The 27106-nt window shown below is 36.9% G+C and overlaps 1 long non-coding RNA gene across 1 annotated transcript in view; it reads left to right on the plus strand.

Moving 5' to 3' along the window:
* The window catches only part of LOC144380486 (uncharacterized), a 429182-nt gene that overhangs the window by 28681 nt on the left and 373395 nt on the right, over positions 1–27106 (plus strand). The window contains exon 2 of the long non-coding RNA XR_013444653.1: positions 1696–1861. This is a non-coding gene — a long non-coding RNA (uncharacterized LOC144380486). The remainder of the gene's footprint in view (positions 1–1695; positions 1862–27106) is intronic.

Consider the following 27106-nt stretch of genomic DNA (forward strand, 5'->3'; position numbering starts at 1 on the left):
ATAGAGGACCTTTAGTCTGCATTCCCTCTTGAGGTAAAGTGTCCACTGCAAGGCCCAAAGTCCCTGTCATAAATCACATTGTTAGTCTGTCCAGTGGCCAAGACCCCCAGGTAAACAAAGACACTCTTATCAGGCATGATATTCCAGGGGCTTAGAGATTACCTCCCAGAAACCAAGTGCAAAGGCCAGACCTCTTTCTGATCAAGGGTACATTCTTTACTCTACAGGTACATTATCTAGTAGGAACCTCCCCTTGATGATTATGTACCAGCATGTGGTGTGCTATGAAGGAAACCACTGAGGAAGCTGATATTATTTTTATCTTATAGAAAGGAGATAGTGATTTAAGCACATAAAATACTGTTTAGTGGTTTGGCATCCTGGCACTTTGCTTAGTTTATCCTGTTTTCTTTGTAGGGCTGTCCAAGTCTAATCACAAGTAGGGAGGTAGTTTTTATGTGTTGTGACATGAAGGACAGAAAAAGAAATCTCATAACAACAAATCTATTCCTTCATATGCCAAAGCCACAGATCAGAATCAAATTAGCTCTTAAAGATCATCTAGTTCAGGTGTTGGCAGACTATGTCTTGGGGCCAAATCTGGCCCTCTGCCTGTTTTTGTAAATAAATTGTAATTGGAACAGCCATGCCCCATTCATTTATTTATTGTCTATGGCTGCTTTCACGCTACAGTGGCAGAGTTGAATAGTTGTGACAGAGACTGGATGGCTGCAAAAATACTTAACTATCTGGCCCTTTACAGAAAAAAGTTTGCTGACCTCTGGACCAGTTCAACTATATCATTATGCAGATGGAGAAATTGAAGTCCAAATTGGAGAAATATCATTAAGTTAGGCAAATAACTACCTTACTTTGTATTGGGCACTATTGAAGGCACTTGAGATACATCAGTGAACAAAACAGATAAAAAATGCAGACTAATTATACTAACAATTATACTCACATATTAATTCTAGCAATTTATAATGCCATGGAAAAAGACTAACAAATGGATAACAGGTTAAAGGGGAATCGGGAGTGTGAGGTGGAAAGAGTCAAAACTTTAAATAAGGTGATGAGAGTAGGCTTCATTGAGAAGTTGAAATTTTAGAAAAGATTTGAAAAGGGTGGGGTGAGCCTTCGATACACCCAGGAGAAAACATTTTCAGGCAGAGGGAACTGTTCATGAAAAGCCTGAGCAGACATGTTCCAGCAACAGACAAAATGAAGTAAAGTGAGTGAGGAGGAAGATAGTAGGAGATGAAGGAAGTGAGGTAATGGAATACCAGATGCCACTGGGTTTATAATGCCATTGGAAAACTATGAGTAAAATGAGGAATATATGTAGATTTTGAGCAGAGAAGTGGCATCTGACTAGGATTAAGATTTTAGCTCCATTGTTGAAGATAGTTAGGGGGGTGAAAGTGAAAGTAAAAGATCAATGTGATGGTTAATTTTATTTGCCAACTTGGCTAAGGCATACCCAGATTAGCTGGTAAAAAAATTATTTCTAGATGTATCTGTGAGGGTGCCCCGGGAAGAGATTGGCATTTGAATTGGTAGACTGAGTAAAGATTTGCTCTCATCATTGTAGTGGGCATCATCCAATCGGTTGAGGGCCTGAATAGAACAAAAGAGAAGAAGGGCAAATTTACTTTCTCTGCTTGAGCTAAGACATTCATCTTCTGCCCTCAGACATTGGCACTCCTGATTCTCAGACCTTCAAATTTAGTCTGAGACATACACCACTGGCCCTCTGGTTCTCAAGTCTTCAGGCTTGGACTGGAACTACACCACCAGCATTCCTGGGCCTCCAGCTTACAGTTGGCAGATCATACAACTTCTCAACCTCCATAATCAAGTAAGTCAATCCCTCATAATATGCTTCTTCCTGTATATCTTATATATTTCCTATTGGTTCTGTTTCTCTGGAGAACCCTGACTAATCAAACCAGTTATGAAGCTCTGATATTAATCTAGCTTAGAGATGATGTTGGCCTGGACCATCTTGGTATCAGTGGATGAGATGAGAAGTTATCAAATTCTGGATTTATTTTGAAGGTAGAACCAAACAAGATTTGCTAAAGGCTTGACTATAGGGTATAAGAGAAAGAGAGGAGTCAAGGTTTTTTGGCTTGAGTAACTGGAAGAATGAAGTTGTCAAAGTCATACAGGAAGTTGGTAGAAGAGCAAGGTCTTGAAGCCAGGCCCTCTAACTCCCTTTAACTCCCCTCTAAATCCCAATTTGATTGTGCTCTCCTGGGGAATGCTAATATGACTCTTTCAGACAGTGAAAACTGGCCCAATGCATGTGCAGCTGCAGCATATGCAAATGATAAATAATAAGTCTCAGAGCTAAATCTTTTACAGAGTATCTCTATTACCAGGTTTATTTCCAGGTTTATCTCTCTGAGTGCAGGAAAGGGAAAATTTCCTTACTATTTAGCTCAAGCTCATTAAAAAGTCTCTCCTTGACCAGCTTTGATAAGGAGAAGAAAACAAACATAATGGCCCTGCTTGAATATCATAAGATAATAAATATTCCAAATGAACATAATTGTTTTTAACCTTTATGCCAGGTACAATAAATGTCAAATGGAAAGATAACCTAGCACTCTCCTGAAATAGCTTAAATAATAGGCCCCAGTTTGCTTTAATGGGAACTCACCCAGTAGATACACTCATATAACAAATGAGAAATCCCTAATGAGAGTTGCATTATTTCTATTGGCTTTTATGCCATCCTTAATTGATTGCCATCATGCATGGCTAATTAAGAGCATGATAATCTGACTGAGGTATTTTCAGCCAGTGCAATGGTGCCTGCTTTAAAACAATGACTTTTAGAAACCCACATCAAGGTGGCTGGCAGGTTACTCTATAGTTGGTGACTCCCCCATTAGAAAGCATGATCCTTCATTGATCAGTCTAACTTGGTACACTCCTGGGGGTTTAGTGCCTCAACTGTGGACAGGAACATTGAGACCATCTCTCAATGATGTCAAAAGCACTCCAGGGCAATGGCCTTTTTGTCCTGAGCCTACTGATTAATTTCCTGTTTCTAAGGCCCATTTCTTTTATCCACCCCCATCCCCATGTCATAGATTTCCATCGTGAATCTCTTTCACAGGCTTATTCTCAGAGGGTTGGGGTATACTGAAAAGATGACTGGATTTGTATTCTATTTTCAGCTCAACTATAAACTGGCTATATGACCTTGAATAAATCACTTCTATGCTATTTTCTATATTTTTTCTATTCAAAAGTGAAGGGTTGGGAGAGGCAAATTCCAAGCTTGCTTTTAGTTTTGCCTTTTAATTATTTTGTGGCCCCATCTTTGTCAAAAAGCCAGTGGTGTGATTGGGAAAGATTTGTTAAACTCAGTTTCCATTGTCTCTTCTGTGAAATGAATGTGAAATTAACTTAAAATACTTAAAATACTCAAAGCAGACATATGGTCAATATCATTATTATGTAATTGAATTCATTAAGCCCTTGGTCAGCAAACACAGGATTCATTCCTTCCCACCTATGGGTGTTTGTGAAGAGTGCCCCAAGGAGTTTGTCAGGGAGTTAAATATTTGTACCTCTAATATTACACATGTCTGATTGAAGCATAAAGTTATTTCCTTTAGAAACTAACTTGTATCATGGAGATGCAAGTTAAAACAGCAAAGAGATCTCATTTTGCAATAATCAACTGAGAAATAATTATAATCAGTTAATATCAAGTATTGGTGAAGACATGGCATAATGGAAACCCTAATCTACTGTTGTTGGGAATGTGGATTGGTATAATTTTTTTACCCAGTAAATGCAAACATGTGCATGTACATGAATGTTCATAGCAGCATTGTTTGTAAGTGGAAAAACCTGGAAAAATATGAATGTACAAATAATATGTATAAATATATTGGGGAAAATCATGCAATGAATGAAAAATGAGTAAGCCACAGCTATACACATCAACATAGGTACATCTAAAAATCATGGCATTTACCAAAAAAATAGCATGCCCTAGATAAATACAGATAGTATAATTTTAGTTTTGTAATGTTTAAAAATTGATAAGTGATGTATTTTTTAGGGATATGGATTTGAGTGATAAAACTACTTTTATTTTTATTTATTTATTTTTTTAAAGATTTTATTTATTTATTTGAGAGAGAGAGAATGAGAGAGAATACATGAGAGGGGATAGGGCCAGAGGGCAAAGCAGACTCCCTGCCGAGCAGGGAGCCCGATGTGGGACTCGATCCAGGGACTCCAGGATCATGACCTGAGCCAAAGGCAGTCGCTTAACCAATTGAGCCACCCAGGCGCCCGAGTGATAAAACTACTTTTAAAAAGTGAGAGAATGATTAACAAAATATTCAGGATAGTAAAAGAGATTGACTCTTTGTAAATCTCTTTGGTGAAAGGATAGGGAGGCAATTAGAAGAAACATAAAGGAGGTTTCAAATATTGGCAATGTGCTCTTTAGTTTTGGAAATTTAAAAAACTATTATAAAAGCAATACATGCCTATCATAAACTCTGGAACAATACAGAAGAATATAAGATCAGGAATAGAGCTGTCCCTTTTCCTCTTCTCTACAATTCCATTTAAGAGATGAAAAGAGCACTGTCAATAATTTGGGGTATATCCTTCTAGATCAGTGGTTCTCAGTGTGGTCCCTGGACTGGCACTATGTGCATCACCTGGGAACTTGTTAGAAATGCAAATTACTTGGCCTCATCCCAGATTTACTGACTTAGAAACTCCAGAGATGTGGCTGTGCTATTTGTGTTTTAACAAGTCTCTGGGTAGTTACAACCCTGGTTGAATAATAATAGAAGCACCAGAGGAACTTTGAAAAAAAATTCCAGCGCCCAGGTCTTACCTCCAGAGATTTTTTAGAAGTTCCTCCAGTAATTATAATGTGTTGACAGGGTTAAGAGTCATTGGTTTAGGCTTTCTATATACATATACATATACAAAACATATACATATATATAATATTATATATTATTAGTGAAAAGCCTAAGATATAGAAGATTTTTTCATATATATATATGAGAGAATCTTCTGCATCTTTCACTTTTCACTAATAATATGTCAACAAATATAAATCTATTTCCTTTTTTAGAGCAGTGGTTCTTAACAAGGGATGATTTTGCCCTACAAGGGACGTTTGGCAATATCTGGAGCTTATTTTGGTTGTCACAACTGGGAGAGGTGCTACTAGCATCTGGTGAGGAGAGGCTAGGGATGCTGCTAAATATCTTAAAATGGACAGGACAGCTCCCCACAATGAATTATCTGGCTCCAAATGTCAATAGTGCTGAGGTTGAGAAACTCTGTTTTAGAGGGATACATAGTGTTTGATTCTAAGACAGTATTAGATTTCATTCAATCTATTCAATGTGCTTTGGTGACTTCATTTAATACCCACAGGCTCTGAAGAGCTTGAGAAGATGTGAGTTATATGGGTATGCCTTGTCTCTACATACTTTCTCAAAACTCAGTAAAATAATGTGCATCATTTTTGCTTCTTTTGTGTTCCCATAATAATCAACACATTGCTGGGCATGTTAAAGGTATTGGAGAAAAGCCTGGTGAATTGAATTGAATCATCCCCAATCCCCATAATTCTATGGTATTTGTCTCTGGTTTCTGTTAAATCCTAGAAATGAAGGCTGGGTGAAATTCTTTCTGTCAATAACAAATGGAATTAACTGTAGAGTCTCGGGTGTATTGCAGAGTGAATGATTAAAAATCATCAGCAAATAGTAAGCTGTCTTCTGTGACCTTTTAGCTTTTGGTATTTTGACTGACGGTCCCCTCTTTGCAGCTTAGTGAAGTTGTAAACAGAGAGAAATGAGACCCACTTATGGACCAGGCAGTCAAACACCGAATATGAAAAGGTCAGCATCAAACTCTGCTTGCTGATATGACTCAGGCTGGCATGGAATTGGGTGGGCCTGTGACACTGTGGATTTGAGCTATTGATTTAAAGGGAAGCAAATGTCTCTGTAGCAAATGGAATGGGAAAATCTTCAGTTTGGATTGTACTGGGAGATTGGAAAGGAGCTCTGGCTGAAACTTAGGCCTGGTTAAGGCCATGCATATTTTAAGTAGAAAATGCCATGGACCTTGACTTTTTGAAGGCTCTGTCTAGGGTGTTGTTGTTGTTGTTGTTGTCTGCTTCTCTCTTTTTCTAAGAAGACTTTCAGTATCTTGCAGATACTTACCTCTTTCTTGCTTTGGTAACAGGGCTTTCTCTATACCATGCTATTAAATGTAGAGTCCTTGGTCAACTTTTTCAGACTTTGCTCTCTTCTTTCTCCTTTACATGTCTCCCATTTTCATCTTTTCACCTTTGTGTTCACTATTTATTTTCTTCTTCCTATATCCTTTAATACTCTATTTCTCCTTAGAAAAAACAGAGTTGAAGAATATAATAATGGAAATAAACAATACATTAGAGTGTATCAACAGTAGATTAGTGGATGGAGAAGAATGTATCAGTGATCTGGAAGATTGGGTAATAGAAAGCACCCAAGCTAAACAGCAAAAAGAGAAGTTTTAAAAATGAGGACAGGCTAAGGGGTCTCTTGGATAATATCATGCAAATACTTGCATTGTAGGGGTCCCAGAAGAAGAGAGAGAAAGGAGTAGAAAACTTATTTGAAGAAACAATAGCTGAAAACTTCCCTAACCTAGAGAAGGAGGTAGACATCTAAGTCCATGAAACACAGAGTGTGGAACAAGATGAACCCAAGGAGCGCCACAGCATGAAATATAGTAATTAAAATGTAAAAGATTAAAGATAAAGAGAGAATCTTAAAAGCAGCAAGAGAGGAGCAAAAAATTATTTTCAAAGGAAACACTATAAGGCTATCAGCTGAATTTTTCAGCAGAAATTTTGTAGGCCAGAAGTAAGTGACATGATATATTCAAAGTGCTGAAAGGAAAAAAACCTATATCCAAGAATACTCTACCCACCAAGGTTATCATTTAGATTTGAAGGAGAAATAAGCAGTTTCCCAGACAAACAAAAGATAAAGGAGTTTATCATCACTAATCCAGTCTTATAAGAAATGTTAAGGAACTTTACATGGAAAAGAAATGGCTGTAATTACAAGTAAGGAAATTATGAATAAAAAGATATAAAATATGATAGCATATACATAAAACCTGGAGGGAGTAAAAAAAGAGAAAAACATTCTTAAATGTGTTTGAACTTAAATTCCCATCAAATTGAACTGACATCAAATTACAGGGTATAGGCTACTGTATACTTAGGATGTTATATATGAACCTCATGATAATGGCAATCCCAAAACCTATAATAGATACACAAAAAATATATAGAAAGCCAAACATAACATTAAAGAAGCTCATCAATCACAAACAAAGAGAGCAAGAGAAGAAGAAAGGAACAGAGAACTACAAAAACAACCAGAAAACAAATAACAAATGTCAATAAGTACATACCTATCTATAATTATTTCAAATGTAGATGGTATAAATGCTCCAATCAAAAGACATAGGGTGGCAGAATGGATAAAAAAACATCTTCTCTTTATTTACCATGCAAATGGAAGTGGAAAAAAAAGCCAGGGTAGGAATACTCATATCAGGCAAAATAAGCTTTAAAAAGGGATTAATCCAGAAGTGGATGTAACAGTTGTAAATATCTATGCACCTTACACTAGAGCACCTAAATACATGAGGCAAATATTAATGGACATAAAAAGAGAAATTGATGGTAATACAATAATAGCAGGGGACTACAGCTTAATATCCCTGCTGAACATAGATGCAAAAATACTCAACAAAATGTTAGCAAACTGTATTCGACAAGATCATTCACCATGATCATGTGAAATTTATTCTGGAGATGCAAGAATTGTTCAGCATTTCCAAATCAATCAATGTGATACACCACAACAAAATGAAGGATAAAAATCATATGATCATCTCAATGGATGAAGAAAAAACATTTGACACAATCAACATCCATTCATGATAGAAACTCTCAACAAAGTGGGTTTAGAGGGAACATAGCCTAACATAATAAAGACCATATGTGAAAAAAACACAGCTAACATCAGACTCAACGGTGAAAAATTGAGAGCTTTTCCTCTAAAATCAGAAACAAGACAAAGACAAAGATGTCCACTCTTACCACTCATATTCATCACACTCCTTGGCGTCCTAGCTACAGCAATCAGATAAGAAAAAGAAATAAGAGGCATCTGTATTGATAAAGAAGTTCACTGTTACTATTTGCAGATGTCATGAAATTATACATAGAAAATCTTAAAGACTCTACCAAAAAACTACTAGAAGTAATGAATTCAGTAAAGTCACAGGATGTGAAATTAATACCCAGAGATTGATATTGTTTCTATACAATAATAACAAGGTAGCAGACAGAGAAATTAAGAAAACAACTCCATTTACAGTTGCACCAGAAAGAATAAAATCCCTAGGAATAAATTTAGCCAAAGAGGTAAAAAAACATGTACTCTGAAAACTAAAACACCGAAGAAATAAATTGAAAATAACACAAACAAATGGAATGATAGTCCATGCTCATGGATTGGAAGAATTAATGTTGAAATGTTCATACTACCCAAAGCAATCTATACACTGAATAGTGTAATCCCTATCAAAATTCCAGCAGCATTTTTCACAAAACTAGAACAAATAATTCTAAAATTTGTATGGAATCACAGAAGACCTCAAATAACCAAGCAACCCTTGACAAGTTTATACATTATGCTATGTTCACCATAAGTGTAGCTACTATCTGTCACCATACAATGCTATTACAATATCATTGACTGTATTCCTAGTTGCGCCCTTTGTTCATGTGACTTATTCATTCCATAGCTAGAAGCCTGTAACTCAAAGAAAAACAAACCTGGAGGTATTACAATTCCAGATTTCAAGATATACTACAAAGCTGTAGTAATCAAACTAGTATCATCCTGGCACAAAAATAGACACATAGAGCAATAAGTCAGAATAGAGAGCCTAGAAATAAACACATGCTTATATGGTCAATTAATATATGATAAAGAAGTCAAGAATCTACAATGGGGAAAAGACAGTCTCATCAATAAATGGTGCTGGGAAAACTGGGCAGCAACATGTAAAAGAATGAAACTGAACTACTTTCTAACACCATACACAAAAGTAAACTCAAAATGGATTGAAGACCTACACGTAAGTCTTGAAATTATAAAAATTCTAGAAGAGAACACAGGCAATAATTTCTCTGACATCAGCCGTAGCAACATTTTTCTAGATATGTCTCTGAAAGCAAGAGAAACAAAAACAAAAATAAGCTATTGGGATTACATAAAAATTGAAAACTTTTGCACATTGAAGGAAATCATAAATAAAATTTAAAAAACCAACCTATTAAATGAGAGAAGATATTTGCAAATGATAGATCCCATAAGGGGTTAATATCCAAAATACATAAGGAACATATATAACTCAACATAAAAAAAAAAAGAAACCCCAAGAAATCCAATTTAAAAATGGGCAGAGGGCCTGAATAGACATTTTTCCAAAGAAGACATACAGATGGTCAATATATACATGAAAAAATGTTCAATATCACTGATCATCAGGGAAATGCAAGTCAAAACCACAAGAAGATAATACCTTACACTTGTCAGAATGGCTAAAATAAAGAAGAGAAGAAATAACAAATGTTGGTGAGGATGTGGAGAAAAAGGGAGCCCTGTGCACTCTTGGTGGGAATGTAAATTTGTATAGCCATTGTGGAAAACAGTATATAGTTTCCTCACAAAATTAAAGCTAGAAATGTGATACAAGAATTCCACTACTGGGCATTTACCTAAAGAAAATGAAAACACTAATTTGAAGAGATATGTGCACCCCTATGTTTATTGCAGCATTATTTACAATAACCAAGGTATAGAAGCAGCCGAAGTGCCCGTTGATATGCAACTGGAAAAGGAAGATACAGTATATGTATACAATAGAATATTATGCAGCTATAAAAATGAGTGAGAGTGTGCTATTTGTGACCAAGGATGGACCTAAAGGATATAATGCCAAGTGAAATAAATCAGAGTGAGAAAGACAAATACTAAATGGTTTTACTCATATGTGGAATCTAAAAAATAAGTGAATAAACAAACAAAAAGTAAAAATCAGACCTATAAATAGAGAACAAACTGATGATTGCCAGAAGGGAGAGCAGTAGGTAGATGGGCAAAATGGGTGAAGGGGAGTGGGAGTTACAGGCTTCTAGCTATGGAATGAATAAGTCACATGAACAAAGGGCGCAACTAGGAATACAGTCAATGATATTGTAATAGCATTGTATGGTGACAGATAGTAGCTACACTTATGGTGAACATAGCGTAATGTATAAACTTGTCAAATCACTATGTTGTAAGCTTGACACTAATGTAACATTGTATGTCAGCTATACTCAAAACCTTTTTTTAAGTTAAAAAAAAAAAAGACTCTATTGCCCTATGAAGTACTTCCATTCTTTGCTTTTTACAGCCATTGGTTGAAATAAGTCTCTTATAACAGGAGGTCTTGAGCATTTATTCATTCATTTAACAAATATTGATATATATCATAAATAATATGATTCAGGCTCCACGTAAGTTGCCAATTGGCAACATATGGTTTCTGCGATCTGAGTGTAATTGGTATAGAAGTAATACCAATGCTTAAAAAAATGTAACTGAGGGGCGCCTGGGTGGCTCAGTTGGTTAGGCGACTGCCTTCAGCTCAGGTCATGATCCTGGAGTCCCTGGATCGAGTCCCGCATCGGGCTCCCTGCTCGGCGGGGAGTCTGCTTCTCCCTCTGGCCCTCCCCCCTCTCATGTGCTCTCTCTCTCTCTCTCATTCTCACTCTCTCAAATAAATAAATAAAACTTTAAAAAAAAAAATGTAACTGATTTATTAAATAGTATGAATTCAATGAGGTACAAACATGAAACAGTTTTACTTTTCCCCAAATAAATGCCTTTATTTGTTGTTCTTGGATATACTCTATATCTCTCTATTTTCCATCTATTAAAGTGCAGTCTACCTTCCAGAATGGCTAAGGAAGAAAAACCCTGACAATGCCAAGTGTTGCTAAGGATGTAGAGTAACTGGAATGCACCTACATTTTAGGATGAGTGTAAATTGGTGCTTTGGAAAACTTCCGGCAGTAACTATTAATTTGAATATATGCTATCCTATGACTCAGCAGTTCTATTCCTAGGTATATATACAACAGAAAAGTGAACATATGTTTACCAAAAGATATGTAGTAGATTGTTCAAGTAGCTCTATACATAATCAAAACCTAAAAATCTCTCAAATATCCATCAATAGTAGAATGTATAAATAAATTTTGGTACATTCACAAAATAAAACATTATACAGCAATTAAAGTTAAGTACATGGAAAAAATGGTGTTTCCCATTACCATTTGTTGAGGGGACTATTCTTTCCTTTTTTGAGTTTCTTTTTTTTTATTATGTTATGTTAATCACCATATATTACATCATTAGTTTTTGATGTAGTGTTCCATGATTCATTGTTTGTGTATAACACCCAGTGCTCCATGCAGTACATGCCCTCTTTAATACCCATCACCTGGCTAACCCATCCCCCCACCCCCCTCCCCTCTAGAACCATCAGTTTGTTTCTCGAGTCCATAGTCTCTCATGGTTCATCTCCCCCTCCGATTTTCCCCCCTTCATTTTTCCCTTCCTGCTATCTTCTTCTTCTTTTTTTTTTTAAACATATAATGTATTATTTGTTTAAGAGGTACAGGTCTGTGATTCATCAGTCTTACACAATTCACAGTGCTCACCACAGCACATACCCTCCCCAATGTCTATCACCCAGCCACCCCATCCCTCCCACCCCCCACCACTCCAGCAACCCTCAGTTTGTTTCCTGAGATTAAGAATTCCTCATATCAGTGAGGTCATATGATACATGTTTTTCTCTGATTGACTTCTTTAGCTCAGCATAATACCCTCCAGTTCCATCCACGTTGTTGCAAATGGCAAGATTTCATTCCTTTTGAAGGCTGCTAATATTCCATTGTATATATACACCAAATCTTCTTTATCCATTCATCTGTCGATGGACATCTTGGCTCTTTCCATAGTTTGGCTATTGTGGACATTGCTGCTATAAACATTGGGGTGCACATACCCCTTCGGATCCTTACATTTCTATCTTTGGGGTAAATACCCAGTAGTGCAATTGCTGGGTCGTATGATAGCTCTATTTTCACCTTTTTGAGGAACCTCCATACTGTTTTTCAGAGTGGCTGCACCAGCTTGCATTCCCACCAACAGTGTAGGAGGTTCCCCTTTCTCTGCTTCCCCGCCAACATCTGTTGTTTCCTGACATTGTTAATTTTAGCCATTCTGACTGGTTTGAGGTGGTATCTCATTGAGGTTTTGACTTGGACTTCCCTGATGCCGAGTGGTGTTGAGCACTTTTTCATATGTTTGTTGGCCATTTGGATGTCTTCTTTGGAAAAATGTCTGTTCATGTCTTCTGCCCATTTCTTGATTGGATCATTTGTTCTTTGGGTGTTGAGTTTAAGAAGTTCTTTATAGATTTTGGATACTAGCCCTTTATCTGATCTGTCATTTGCAAATATCTTCTCCCGTTCTGTCAGTTGTCTTTTGGTTTTGTTGACTGTTTCCTTTGCTGTGCAAAAGCTTTTCATCTTGATGAAGTCCCAATAGTTCATTTTTGCCCTTGCTTCCCTTGCATTTGGTGATGTTTCTAGGAAGAAGTTGCTGTGGCTGAGGTCGAAGAGGTGGCTGCCTGTGTTCTCCTTTAGTATTTTGATGGACTTCTGTCTCACATTTAGGTCTTTCATCCATTTTGAGTCTATTTTTGTGTGTGGTGTAAGGAAATGGTCCAGTTTCATTCTTCGGCATGTGGCTGTCCAATTTTCCCAACACCATTTGTTGAAGAGACTGTCTTTTTTCCATTGGATATTCTTTCCTGCTTTGTTGAAGATTAGTTGACCAGAGAGTTGAGGGTCCATTTCTGGACTCTCTGTTCTATTCCATTGATCTATGTGTCTGTTTTTGTGCCAGTACCATACTGTTTTGATGATTACAGCTTTGTAATAGAGCTTGAAGTCCAGAATTGTGATGCCACTGGCTTTGCTTTTCGTTTTCAACATTCCTCTGGCTATTCAGGGTCTTTTCTGGTTCCATGCAAATTTTAGGATTATTTGTTCCATTTCTTTGAAAAAAGTGGATGGTATTTTGATGGGGATTGCATTGAATGTGTAGCTTGCTCTAGGTAGCATTGACATCTTCACAATATTTGTTCTTCCAATCCATGAGCATGGAACGTTTTTCCATTTCTTTGTGTCTTCCTCAATTTCTTTCATGAGTATTCTATAGTTTTCTGAGTACAGATCCTTTGCCTCTTTGATTAGATTTATTCCTAGGTATCTTATGGTTTTGGGTGCAATTATAAATGGGATCAACTCCTTAATTTCTCTTCCTTCTGTCTTGTTGTTGGTGTATAGGAATGCCACAGATTTCTGTGCATTGATTTTATATCCTGCCACTTTACTGAATTCCTGTATGAGTTCTAGCGTTTTGGGGTGGAGTCTTTTGGGTTTTCCACATAAAGTATCATATCATCTGCAGAGAGTGAGAGTTTGAATTCTTCTTTGCCAATTTGGTTGCCTTTATTTCTTTGTTGTTTCTGATTGGTGTGGCTAGGACTTGTAGTACTATGTTGAATAGCAGTGGTGACAGTGGACATTCCTGCCATGTTCCTGACCTTAGTGGGAAAGCTCTCAGTTTTTTTCCCATTGAGAATGATATTCACTGTGGGTTTTTCATAGATGGCTTTTATGATATTGAGGTATGTACCCTCTATCCCTATACTCTGAGGAGTTTTGATCAAGAAAGGATGCTGTACTTTGTCAAATTCTTTTTCCGCATCTATTGAGAGGATCATATGGTTCTTGTTCTTTCTTTTATTAATGTATTATATCACATTGATTGATTTGCAGAAGATGAACCAACCTTGAAGCCCAGGGATAAATCACACTTGGTCATGGTGAATAATCCTTTTAATGTACTGTTGGATCCTATTGGCTAGTATTTTGGTGAGAATTTCTGCATCCATGTTCATCAACGATATTAGTCTGTAATTCTTTTTGATGCGGTCTTTGTCTGGTTTTGGGATCAAGGTAATGGTGGCCTCATAAAATGAGTTTGGAAGTTTTCCTTCCATTTCTATTTTTTGGAACAGTTTCAGAAGAATAGGTATTAATTCTTCTTTAAATGTTTGGTAGAATTCAGCTGGGAAGCCATCTGGCCCTGGGCTCTTGTTTGTTGGGAGTTTTTTGACGACTGCTTCAATTTCCTTAGTGGTTATAGGTCTGTTTATGTTTTCTATTTCTTCCTGGTTCAGTTTTGGTAGTTGATACATCTCTAGTAATGCATCCATTTCTTCCAGGTTATCTAATTTGCTGGCACATAGTTGCTCATTATATGTTCTTATAATTGTTTGTATTTCTTTGGTGTTGGTTGTGATCTTTTCTCTGTCATTCATGATTTTATTTATTTGGGTCCTTTCTCATTTCTTTTTGATAAGTCTGGCCAGGGGTTCATCAGTCTTGTTAATTCTTTCAAAGAACCAGCTCCTAGTTTCGTTGATCTGTTCTACTGTTCTTTTGGTTTCTATTTCATTGATTTCTGCTCTGATCTTTATTATTTCTCTTCTCCTGCTGGGTTTAGGCTTTATTTGCTGTTCTTTCTCCAGCTCCTTTAGGTGTAGGGTTAGGTTGTGTATTTAAGACCTTTCTTGTTTCTTGAGAAAGGCTTGTATTGCTGTATACTTTCCTCTTAGGACTGCCTTTGCTGCGTCCCAAAGATTTTGAACAGTTGTGTTTTCATTTTTATTTGTTTCCATGAATTTTTTTAATTCTTCTTTAAATTCCTGGTTCACCCATTCATTCTTTAGTAGGATGCTCTTCAGCCTCCATTATTTGAGTTCTTTCCGACTTTCCTCTTGTGGTTGAGTTCTAGTTTCAAAGCACTGTGGTCTGAAAATATGCAGGGAATGATCCCAAACTTTTGGTACCGGTTGAGACCTAATTTGTGACCCAGGAAGTGATCGATTCTGGAGAATGTTCCATGGGCAGTAGAGCAGAATGTGTATTCTGTTGCTTTGGGATGGAATGTTCTGAATATGTCTGTGAAATCCATTTGGTCCAGTGTGTCATTTAAAGTCTTTATTTCCTTGTTGATCTTTTGTTTAGATGATCTGTCCATTTCAGTGAGGGGGGTGTTAAAGTCCCCCACTATTTTGTATTGTTGTCGATGTGTCTTTGCTTTTGTTATTAATTGGCTTATATAAGTGGCTGCTCCCATGTTAGGGGCATAGATATTTACAATTGTTAGACCTTGTTGTTGGATAGACCCTTTAAGTAGGATATAGTGTCCTTCCTCATCTCTTATTATAGTCTTTGGTTTAAAATCTAATTTGTCTGATATAAGGATTGCCACCCCAGCTTTCTTTTGGTGTCCATTAGCATGGTAAATGGTTTTCCACCCCCTCACTTTCAATCTGGGGGTGTCTTTGGGTCTAAAATGAGTCTCTTGCAGACAGCATATCGGTCTTGTTTTTTTTTTTTTTTTGTTCAATCTGATAGCCTGTGTCTTTTGATAGGGGCATTGAGCCCATTTTCATTCAGGGTAACTATTGAAAGATATGAATTTAGTGCCATTGTATTGCCTGTAAGGTGACTGTTACTGTATATTGTCTGTGTTCCTTTCTGGTCTATGTTACTTTTAGGCTCTCTCTTTGCTTAGAGGACCCCTTTCAAGATTTCTTGTAGGGCTGGTTTCGTGTTTGCAAATTCCTTTAGTTTTTGTTTGTCCTGGAAGGTTTTCATCTCTCCTTCTATTTTCAATGACAGCCTAGCTGGATATAGTATTCTTGGCTGCATATTTTTCTCATTTAGTGCTCTGAATATATCATGCCAGTCCTTTCTGGCCTGCCAGGTCTCTGTCGATAAGACAGTTGCCATTCTAATGTTTCTACCATTGTAGGTTACAGTCCTCGTGTCCCAAGCTGCTTTCAAGATTTTCTCTTTGTCTCTGAGACTCCTAAGTTTTACTATTAGATGTCGGGGTGTTGACCTATTTTTATGTATTTTGAGGGGGTTCTCTGTGCCTCCTGGATTTTGATGCCTGTTTCCTTCCCCAAATTAGGGAAGTTCTCTGCTCTAATTTGCTCCAATATACCTCTGCCCCTCTCTCTCTTTCCTCTTCTTCTGGGATCCCAATTATTCTAATACTGTTTTGTCTTATGGTATCACTTATCTCTCGAATTCTGCCCTCGTGATCCAGTAGTTGTTTATCTCTCTTTTTCTGAGCTTCTTTATTATCCATCATTTGGTCTTCTATATCACTAATTCTCTCTTCTGCCTCACTTATCCTAGCAGTTAGAGCCTCCAGTTTTGATTGCACCTCATTAATAACCTTTTTGATTTCGACTTGGTTAGATTTTAGTTCTTTTATGTCTCCAGAAAGGGTTTCTATAGTATCTTCCGTGCTTTTTTAAAGCCCAGCTAGTATCTTTATAATCGTCACTCTGTACTCTAGTTACAACATCTTACTAATGTCCATATTGAATAGGTCCCTTGCAGTCGGTACTGCCTCTTGTTCTTTTTCTTGAGGTGATTTTTTCTGTCTTGTCATTTTGTCCAGAGGACAATAGATGAATGAGAAAACAAAATGCTAGCAGGGTAACAACGACCCCAGAAAAATATACACTAAACCAATCAGAAGAGACCTGAAACCGGGGGAAAAGAAAGGGAAAGAAAAGAAAAAAGTAAAAAAAAGAAAAAGAAAAAGATAAAAACAAAGAGACAAAAAACAGAATATGATCAAATATGATCAGGCTGGTGCATAGATCAGTGCCACACGCTAGAATTTGGGCGTATTTTGGTTGGAAGAAAGTGCCTCCCCAAATTTTAAAGAAGGGAAAAATTATATATGTACAAAAATAAAGGTAAATACAATGAAGGGATGGAATATGAATGTAAAGATGAAATTTATAAGATAGGAAGTTGGTTGAAAAAAGAAAGAAGAGGATTTAAAAAAAAGGGAGAGAATGTGATCAGGCAGGAAACTAGAATAAAGCCATACACTAGAGATTTAGGGTATATTTTGGTCTGTTAGAAGAAACTGCATCCCAAAATTTTAATGAGAGAACCCCATATATATATATATAACCCAAAAATAAGGTTAACTATTATGAAGGGATAGAATATGACTCTATAAATGAAAAATAAAAAAAAATTTTTTTTATAAAGGGATTGATAAGATGTTGGTTGAAAAAGGGAAAAAGAAAAATTCAAAACAAAAAAGTTTAAAAAAATTAACTTTGAAAGGGTAAAGAATTATGGGAAAAAAAGCCATGAATTCTATCTGCAGCATTCCCCTAATGCTGGAGTTCTGCCGTTCTCATTGAGCGCTAAACTTGGTCTTGGCTGGCTGTTTTTGCTGATCTTCTGGGGGAGGGGCCTGTCGCAGTGGTTCTCAAATGTCTTTGCTGAAGGTGGAATTGCCCCGCCCTTGCCCGTCCGGGCTAAGTAATCTGCTCGGGTTTGCTCTTGGGAGCTTTTGTTCCCTGCAAACTTTCCATACAGCGTTGGAGGATGAGAGTGAAAATGGCGGCCTCCCAATCTCTGCCCCAGAGGAGCAGAGATCTTGGGGCCCCACTCCTCAGTGAGTCCCCATAGAAAAGCAGTCAGTCACACCCGTGTCCCCAGTTTCCGCCCGCACTCCGTGCTCACCCGGCTGTGACCGAGTCTTTCTATCTCTGGCACCTGACCCCGTGTGGAGTCTCCAAACCCAGCAGATCCCTGAGGTGCGCTCCCGTGCAGCTCCTCCTGGGGGGGGGGGAAGGGGAGTCTCCCCACATCTGCTGCTTTTTGGGTCCCTGCTGGAAGAGCAGTGGCCTGACTGTGCCATGGATCACAGTTTATGGCAACTCTGAGCTGAGACCCCACTCCTCGGCTCTGTCTCTGCAGCCAGCTTCCCCACTCCGATACCTGGGAGCTCTGCTGCACTCAGTCACCCCCGGTCTTTTTGTGACCCCGAGGGTCCTGAGACCACACTGTCCCAGCATGGGTTCCACCCCCTGCTTAGCCACTGGAGCGATGTCCCTCAGCAGAGCCGACTTTTAAAATTTCCAATTTTGTGCTCCACTGCTCTATCACTTGCCAGTAGCGGCTAACAGAGGCCCCCTCCCCCACCATCTATCTTCCCGAATATTGCCTCAGATTCACTTCTCCACATGTCCTACCTTCCAGAAAGTGCTTGTTTTTCTATTCAGAGCATTGCTGCTATTCTTTTCTTCAATCTCTTGTTGAGTTCTTAGGTGTTCAGAATGGTTTGATCCCTATCTAGCTGAATTCCTGGGACCAGAAGAAATTTAGGTCTCCTATTCCTCTGCCATCTTGCTCCTGCCCCATGATTTTCCGGGACTATTCTTTCTTCACTGGGTGTTTTTGGCTCCTTTGTCAAATGCTAGTTGGTAGTAATGATGTAGTATAGGTGGAGGTTTAATTCTGGGATCTGTAGTGTGTTCCATTGGTTTATGCATCTATTTTTATGCCAGTACCATACAGTTTTAATTACTATAGCTTTGTAGTAAAGTTTGAAATCAGGAAGTGTGATGCCTCTGGCTTTGTTTTTTCTCAGGGTTGCTTGGCTGTTCAGTCTTTTGTGGTTTGATGCAAATTTTAAGAAATTTTATTTTTTATTTCTGTGAAGAATATCATTGAAATTTTGATAAGGATTATGGTTGATATCCAAAATACATAAATAACTCATACAACTCAATAGTAACAATAACAACATCAGCAACAAATAAAACAATGTGATTAAAAAATGGGCAGAGGAACTAAATAGACATTTTTTTCCAAATTAGACATTCAGATGACCATTGGGTACATGAAAAGATGCTGAATATCATTACTGATCAAGGAAATGTAAATCAAACCACAATAGGATATTATCTCATACCAGTTAGAATGGCTATCATCAAGAAGACAAGAGATATCTAGCAAGGTTATGGAGGAAAGGAAATTCTTGTATAGTGTAGGTGGGAATGTAAATTGGCTCAATTACCATGGAAAACAACATGGAGTTTCCTCAAAAAAGTAAAAATAGAACTACCATATGATCCAGCAATTCCTCTTATGGGAATATACCCAAAGGAAATGAAAACAGGATATTGAGGAGACACATATACTTTCATGTTCATTGCAGCATTATCTACAATAGACAAGATATGTAAACAACCTAAGTTCTCATAATGGATGAATTATAAAGAATATGTTGTAAATACATGTACAATGGAATATTATTCAGCCATGAGAAAAAAATGAAATTTTGCCATTTGTGACAACATGGATGGACTTCGAGGACATTATATTGAGATAAATGAGACAGAGAAAGACAAATACTGTATTATATCAGTTATATATGGAATCTGCAAAAGCCTATCTTGTAAAAAGCAGACAGTAAAATGTTGGTAAAAAGGGGCTGGTGTGTAGGAGAATAGGTGAGATGTTTTTTAAGGGCACAAACTTGCAACTAGTAGATAAATAAGTCCTGGAGATCTAATGTACAATATAGTGAACATAGACAACAATATTGCATTATAGTCATAAAAATTGCTAAGGGAATAGATCTTAATAATTCCCACCACAAAATAAATGATAATTATATGACATGATAGAGAAGCTAACTATCACTACAGTGCCAATCATACTACAGTATATGAATGTATCAAATCAACATATTGTATACCTTAAATTTATACAATGTTATATGTCAAATATATTTCAATTTAAAAAATCACACATGTAATAAAAAAAGTGAAGCCTAAGTGTTCATCAGTAGATGATGGTTAAGGAAGATATTAAGGAGGGCACTTGTTGTGATGAACACCAGGTGCTGTATGTAAGTGATGAATCATTAAATTCTACACCTGAAACTAATATTGCACTGTATGTTAACTAGTTGGAATTTAAATAAAAACTTGGGGGGAAAAGGGAAGAAATGGTATGTATATAGAATGTAACATTATGCAGCCACAAAAAGGATGTCTTGCCATTTATGATAATGTAGATAGACCTAAAGGGTATTATACTAAATAAATCAAACTGAAAAAGAGAAATATATGATTTCACTCATATATGGAATCTAAAAAACAAAATAAATGAATAAACAAAAAGCAGAATTAGACCTATAAATACAGAGAACAAACTGATAGTGGCTGGAGGTGTGGGGGCATGGGCAAAATGGGTGAGGAGAGTGGGAGTTACAGGCTTCCAGTTATGGAATTAATAAGTCACAGGAATAAAAGGTACAGCATAGGGAATATAGTCAATGATATTGTGATAGCATTATATAGTGACAAATGGTAGCTACGCTTGTGGTGAGCATAGAATAATGTATACAGATGTTGAATTACTGTGTTGTACACCTGAAACTGTTGTAATATTGTATGTCAACTATACTCAAATAAAAAAAAATTAAAGCAAAAAAAAGATGAAAGAACATGACTACATTTGCATATAAAATGCAGAAAGCTGGAAGAATTGGCAGAGGATGTTGCCTAGTGGTATCAAACAGCATAAAGCATTTAGAGAACAGCATGAAGTAGGTGTTGGAAATATCCATGTTTCTTGCTAAGGGATATGAGCCTCAGAGAGCATCTTTCCAAAGATCTCACATGCAGTAAATGGTAGAGCTAGAATTTGGATCCAGGTCTGCCTATCTCCAAAGTCGATATTCTTAACCTCTAAGCCATACTACTTCTTTGAAAGGTTTGGTATTTGAGATAAGCATAAAGCCCACGTAAACATATACATAAGAGGCAATTAATTTGCTTGTGGAGGAGGAGGAGAGTCAAGTGAACCAGGACAATTACTTTCAGGAAAAGGGAACTACATTTGAGATGGGTCTTGAGGTAGATGCAACCACTAGGTTGACAAAACAGCACAAGCAAAGACATGGGTACAAATTACTCTTTTGTGGAACCTAAGGGTATCACCAATAATTTCCAAGATATGTATGAAATGTTCAGGAATTTCTCCCCGTGGGCAGCTTCACAAAAATAAATAGCCTTAGCATGTTGTAATTCCCACAAAATTGGGGAATTCAATAACAGACCATTCTCTTGGTTTGATTATTTTTGTCAGACACACTTTTTTTAAAGTAGGTTCCAGGCCTAATGTGGCCCAACACAGGGCTTGATCTCATGACCCTGAGATCAAGACCCGAGCTGAGATCAAGAGTCAGACACTCAACAGACTGAGCCACCCAGGCAACCCTGTCAGACATACTATTGACAGTCATCTTGATTCTCACAAATTGAATTCTTGGCAACATTTCAGCTTAAACATACATTTAGTGGCACTGTTCTCAAAGACAGCATGCTGTTTTGTTACCCTTTGTATATATGCAAACATGCTGCCTCATTTTTTGAATTCCCAAATGAAGTTCACCAGGCCTTTTGACTTCTGATAAAAGCCAATCTTTGTGCCCAGCAACCTTTATGGAATGTTTTTCTTCTGAGCTGTATTACACAGCACAAAATGGGTAACTTGTTTCAGCATCATATTCTTATGTTGATTTTTAGCTAAAATCTTGCATTTTTAAAATATAGAATGATTGGAATATTATGGGAATTTCAGAATTTATTATCTTTAATAATATCAGCCTCTCTTTTTGAACTACATACATACAGCATGTTGCAAGGCTTTTCTCTTCAATATAAAGCTTAAAGCTATGAGGTAGGAAGCCTTAGTAGGCTACTGTCTGTCTTCTGGCTTTTTTCTGTCATCCCCCATTGAGAGAGGTAAACAAAATAAGAACTATTATCTTTTTTTTTTTTTTCTGTGCAGATAAATCATGCCTGATATTGTTGGTAGATTTTTTTTTTTTCTGCCAGTGGTACTTCAGTTTTCTTTTCTCTTACTATCATGGGAAGAATGTAAAGCATTTTTGGGCTATGAATTTTTCCATAAAAGTGAATCTTCCAGGTAATTGAGATTTACCCCTAGAAGGTTTTGTTGACAGCTTGTGGAATTCTGTCTAATGACAGTTGAGGACCAATATATCTATAGATGCCAGCTGGGCCTATCTTTTCTCCCCAACCTAATTGCTTGTTTATTGAAACACTAAACCATGAGGGCTCTAGTCTTTAGTCAGGCATGTTAACTTATTACTAAATGACTGATAAATTGTATCACTGCTGCTTTTTTGTTCCCAACTCTAAAATTTCACGCTATTTTAAAAACAGAAAACTGTACATCATCATAATGTTGTCTTTGTATTTCTGGCTAGAGTTTGCCTATATATACACATTCTGAAAGGCAGCCTGATGAACTGATATAGAGTCTTTTATAAGGTATATAAACTTTTTTCTTTCCATATGGAATGCAGTTTTATTTTGTGTCACATCAACTTGCTCCTTACCCATTACATATTCCATCTTGAAGAGTTATACCTTTTAGAAAGTTATATTAACCAGTTTTGACTATCAGGTTAGCACATAATGTCCTTAACATAGTGTGTTGCAGGCTATAGTCTCCATATTTGGTGTCCCTCTCCTATTCTTTTCTTCCATTTTTTCACACTGCAGCCTGAGTAATGTTTTTAAAAATGTAAAACCGATCTTGTCATACCCCTTCTTATAACCTCTTAATGGTTTCCCATTATAACCTACTATCTAAATGTGTACCTACAATTTACACGACTGTGTGTAATCTGGCTCCTAACCATCTTTCCAATCTCCTCCACTTCTACTCTACCCTTTGCATGCCACACTCTACTCACATTGACCTTTTTTTTCTGCTTGTCTTGCTATAAACTTCTTCCCATCTCAGAAACTTTATAGTTGCTGTTTCTTCTTTCAGAAACAACCTTAGCTCTTCCTTCAAATGTTTCACATGGCTGGTTCCTCCTTACCATTTAGATCTCAAATGTTACCTCTTTATATAGGCCTCCACCAAATGTAGAGTAGACCCCAGTCACACTGTTCAGTTAGTTTATCTTCTTCACAGTACAGTATTATCTATGTCCCATTACTAGAATGTAATCTTTATGAGGGTGGGGTCTTTGTCATATTACATGAACCCCAGAATGTAACACAATGCCTGGCACATAACTTGTGGCCAGTAAATACCTGTTGAATAAATGAATTAATAAACATAATATTAGAGAGGGAAGGAATTGTGATTGTTCTTTTTTTTGAGGTTAATTTGGTATATAAAAACATTTAAGCTTCAAGTGTACATTATAGTTTGACATCTGTATGCACTACAAAGTGATCATCATCAAAAGTCTAGTTACCATTCATTACCATACAGTTGATCCCCTACACCCATTTCAATCCCCTCAACTCCCTTCTCTGATAACCATCAATCTGTTGTCTGTATCTGTGAGTTTGTTTTAATATTGTTTTGTTTGCTTGCTTTTAGAGTCCAGATATGAGTAAAATTATAAGGTATTTGTTTTTCTTTGATTTACTTCCCTTTGCATAATACCCTTGAGGTCCATCCATGTTGTTGCAAATGGCAAGACTTCATTCTTCTTTATGGTTGAGTAGTATTCCATTGTACACCACATCCTGTTTATCCATTCATTCATTGATGTACATGTGAGTTGCTTCCATAATTTGTTTATTGTAAATAATGTTGCAGTGAACATTTGATCCAGCTATTCCACTTCTGGGTATTTATCTAAAGAATATTAAAATCCTAACTCAAGAAGATATAGGCTCACCTATGTTCACTGTAACATTGTTTATAATAGGACTTGTGACTTTTGAGGTCATCACATTCAATGTTCATTTAGAAGTAAAGAAATTAAGGTGCACAGAGGTAATGTGACTCAGCCAAGGAAATACAGTAAATTAATGGCAGAACTGAGACCAGAACTAGATCTTTCTACATTCAGTTTAGTGATTTTTACACTAAGAAGTTAGAATTTGTTAAACTATTATAAGCAACTTCTTCAACAAAAGTCCTTATGTTCAAAAGATCTGATTTGGAGAGAGTTATTTTTAAGCCAAATGTATGCCATTTTAATAACAGAACTTTCATCTTCTAGTACCTGCATGAAAAGTTTTCTGTAAATACCTTTAAATCGTGGCACCAACTGTGCCAACAATTAAATCATTCCTGTGGCTCCACCTCTCTTTGGTGTTATATCATATTGGTTATTAATATAAATATTAGAACCAGACATATATAGGTTTGAATACCAGCTCTGCTAATTAAAACTGTGTGGTCTTATTTTTTTCCTTGTCTTTGTTGGTTTTTCATTAAGTAAATTATAGGCTGCTTATCCAATATACATTTTTAACAATTATATTGAGATATAATTCATATACCATAAACTTTGTACATTTAAAATTTAGGTTCAATGGCATTTAATAACTCTCAGGGCTGTGCAACCATGCCATAATACAGTTTAAGAACATTTTTATCAACCAAAAAAGAAACACCATACAAGTTAGCAGTCACTCCCCATTCCATCCTACCCATCTGATCAGTCTTTGGCAACCACTAATCTGCTTTCTGTATCTATATATTTGCCTCTTCTGAACATTTCATATTAATGGAATCATACAATATGTGGTCCTTTGTGACTGGCTTCTTTCCCTTAGTGTTATGTTCTTGAGATTCATCCACATTATAGCATGTAGTATTACTTCATTCCTTTTAATAGCTGAATGATATTGCATATATATGTCACAATTTGTTTATCCATTCATCAGCTGACAAACATTTGGGTTGTTTATACTTTTTGGCTATTATGGATAATGCTGCTCTGAACATTTGTGTACAAATTTTTGTGTTAATATATATTTTTAATTCTCGTGGGTATATATTTAGGGGTGGAATTGCAGGATTATTGTGTAATTCTGTTTTGTTTTGTTTTTGAGGTACTATGAAATATTTTTCAAAGTGGCTGTATAATTTTAAATTCCCACCAGCAATGTATGAGGCTTTAAATTTTTCCACACATTCAACAACATTTGTTATTATGCATCTTTTTGATAATAGCTATCTTGATGCATAATAAAGTATCTTGTTGTGCTTTTGTTTTGCATTTCTCTGGTGGCTAATAAACAACCTTTAATATGTTTATTGGTCATTTGCATATCTTCTTCAGAGAACTGTTTTCAGATCAAATACCTGATCTAAATTTTTTTGTCTTTTTATTACCGAGTTGTAAGAAAACTTTACAAATTGTATATTAAATTCTTTAACAGATACATGATTTGCAAATATTTTCTCTAATTCTGTGTTATCTTTATAATGTTCCTGATGATATCCTTTGAACTATATATACTTTTTAACATATATGAAGTATTTGCTTTTTTTTCTATAGTCACTTATGCTTTTGGTGTCATATCCTTGTTTGTTTGTTTCAAAGGTTATTTAGTGATTCATCAGTTGCATATAACACCCATTGCTCATCACATCAAGTGCCCTCCTTAATGCCCATCACCCAGTTACCCCATCCCCCCACCCACCTCCCCTCCAGCAACCCTCAGTTTGTTTCCTATAGTTAAGAGTCTCTTATGGTTCTTCTCCACTATTTTTGTCTTATTTTTCCTTCCCTTCCCCTATGTTCATCTGTTTTATTTCTTAAATTCCACATAAGAGTGAAGTCATCTGCTATTTGTCTTTCTCTTACTTATTTCGCTTAGCATAATACCCTTTAGTTCCATCCACATCATTGCAAATGACAAGATCTAATTCCTTTCTTTGGCTGAATAATATTCCATTGCATATATATACCACCTCATCTTTATCTGTTCATCTGTTGATGGACATCTGGGCTCTTTCTATATTTTGGCTATTGTGAACATTGCTGCTATAAACATTGGGGTGCATGTGCCCCTTCAAATCACTGTGTTTTTATCTTTTGGATAAATACCTAATAAGTGCAATTGCAGGGTTGTAGGGGAGTTCTATTTTTAACTTTTTGACAAACCTCTATACTATCTTCCAGAATGGCTGCACCAGTTTGCATTCCCACCTTTTGTGTCACGTCTAAGAAAACTTTGACTAACTCAAGGCCATAAAGATTTACTGCTTTATTTTCTTCTAAGACTTTTATAGTTTTGGCTCTTATATTTAGGCCTGTGTTACATTTTGAGTTTATTTCTGTCTGTGGTATGAAATAAAGGTTCAAAATCATTGCATATCTGGTTATACCAACACCATTTCTTGAAAAGGCTATTTCCCCATTTAATTGTCTTGGCAACCTTTGTCAAAAATAAGTTGACTCTATCCGCTTGCCCTGGAGACTGAAGACAGGATTCTGGAAAAACACAGAAGCTGGCCAAGGTTGCCATGAAAAGAGAAGAAAGTTAATGCTGTTATCTACAAACTTTGGGGAAGAACTGATTTTATTTCTGACTCTTCCATCAGCCAACTGGGTGACTTGAGGAGGAGGAGCAAGATGGCAGAGGAGTAGGAGACCTAAATTTCATCTGGTCCCAGGAATTCAGCTAGATAGGTATCAAAACATTCTGAACACCTACAAAATCAACAGGAGATCGAAGAAAAGAATAGCAGCAATGCTATGAACAGAAAAGCAACCACTTTCTGGAAGGTAGGACGTGTGGAGAAGTGAATCCGAGGCGATATATGGGAAGATAGACCATGGGGGGAGGGAGCCTCCATAGCCAGCTACTGGCAAGTGATAGAGCAGTGGAGCACAAAATCGGAACTTTTAAAAGTCTGCTCCGCTGAGGGAAGTTGCTCCGGTGGCTAAGTGGGGGGTGGAACACTCACTGGGACAGCGTGGTCTCAGGACCCTCGGGGTCACAGAAAGACCAGGGGTGCCTGAGTGCGGCAGAGCTCCCAGGTATCAGAGCGGGGAAGCTGGTTGTAAAGACAGAGCCAAAGAGTGGTTTCTCAGCTCGGGGTTGCCATAAACCATGGTCTGCGGCACAGTTGGGGAGCTGCTCTTCCAGCAGGGACCCAACAAGTGGCAGATCCGGGGAGACTCCCCTTTCT

Source organism: Halichoerus grypus, chromosome X, assembly GCF_964656455.1.
Source record: "Halichoerus grypus chromosome X, mHalGry1.hap1.1, whole genome shotgun sequence".
Classification (NCBI taxonomy): domain Eukaryota; kingdom Metazoa; phylum Chordata; class Mammalia; order Carnivora; family Phocidae; genus Halichoerus; species Halichoerus grypus.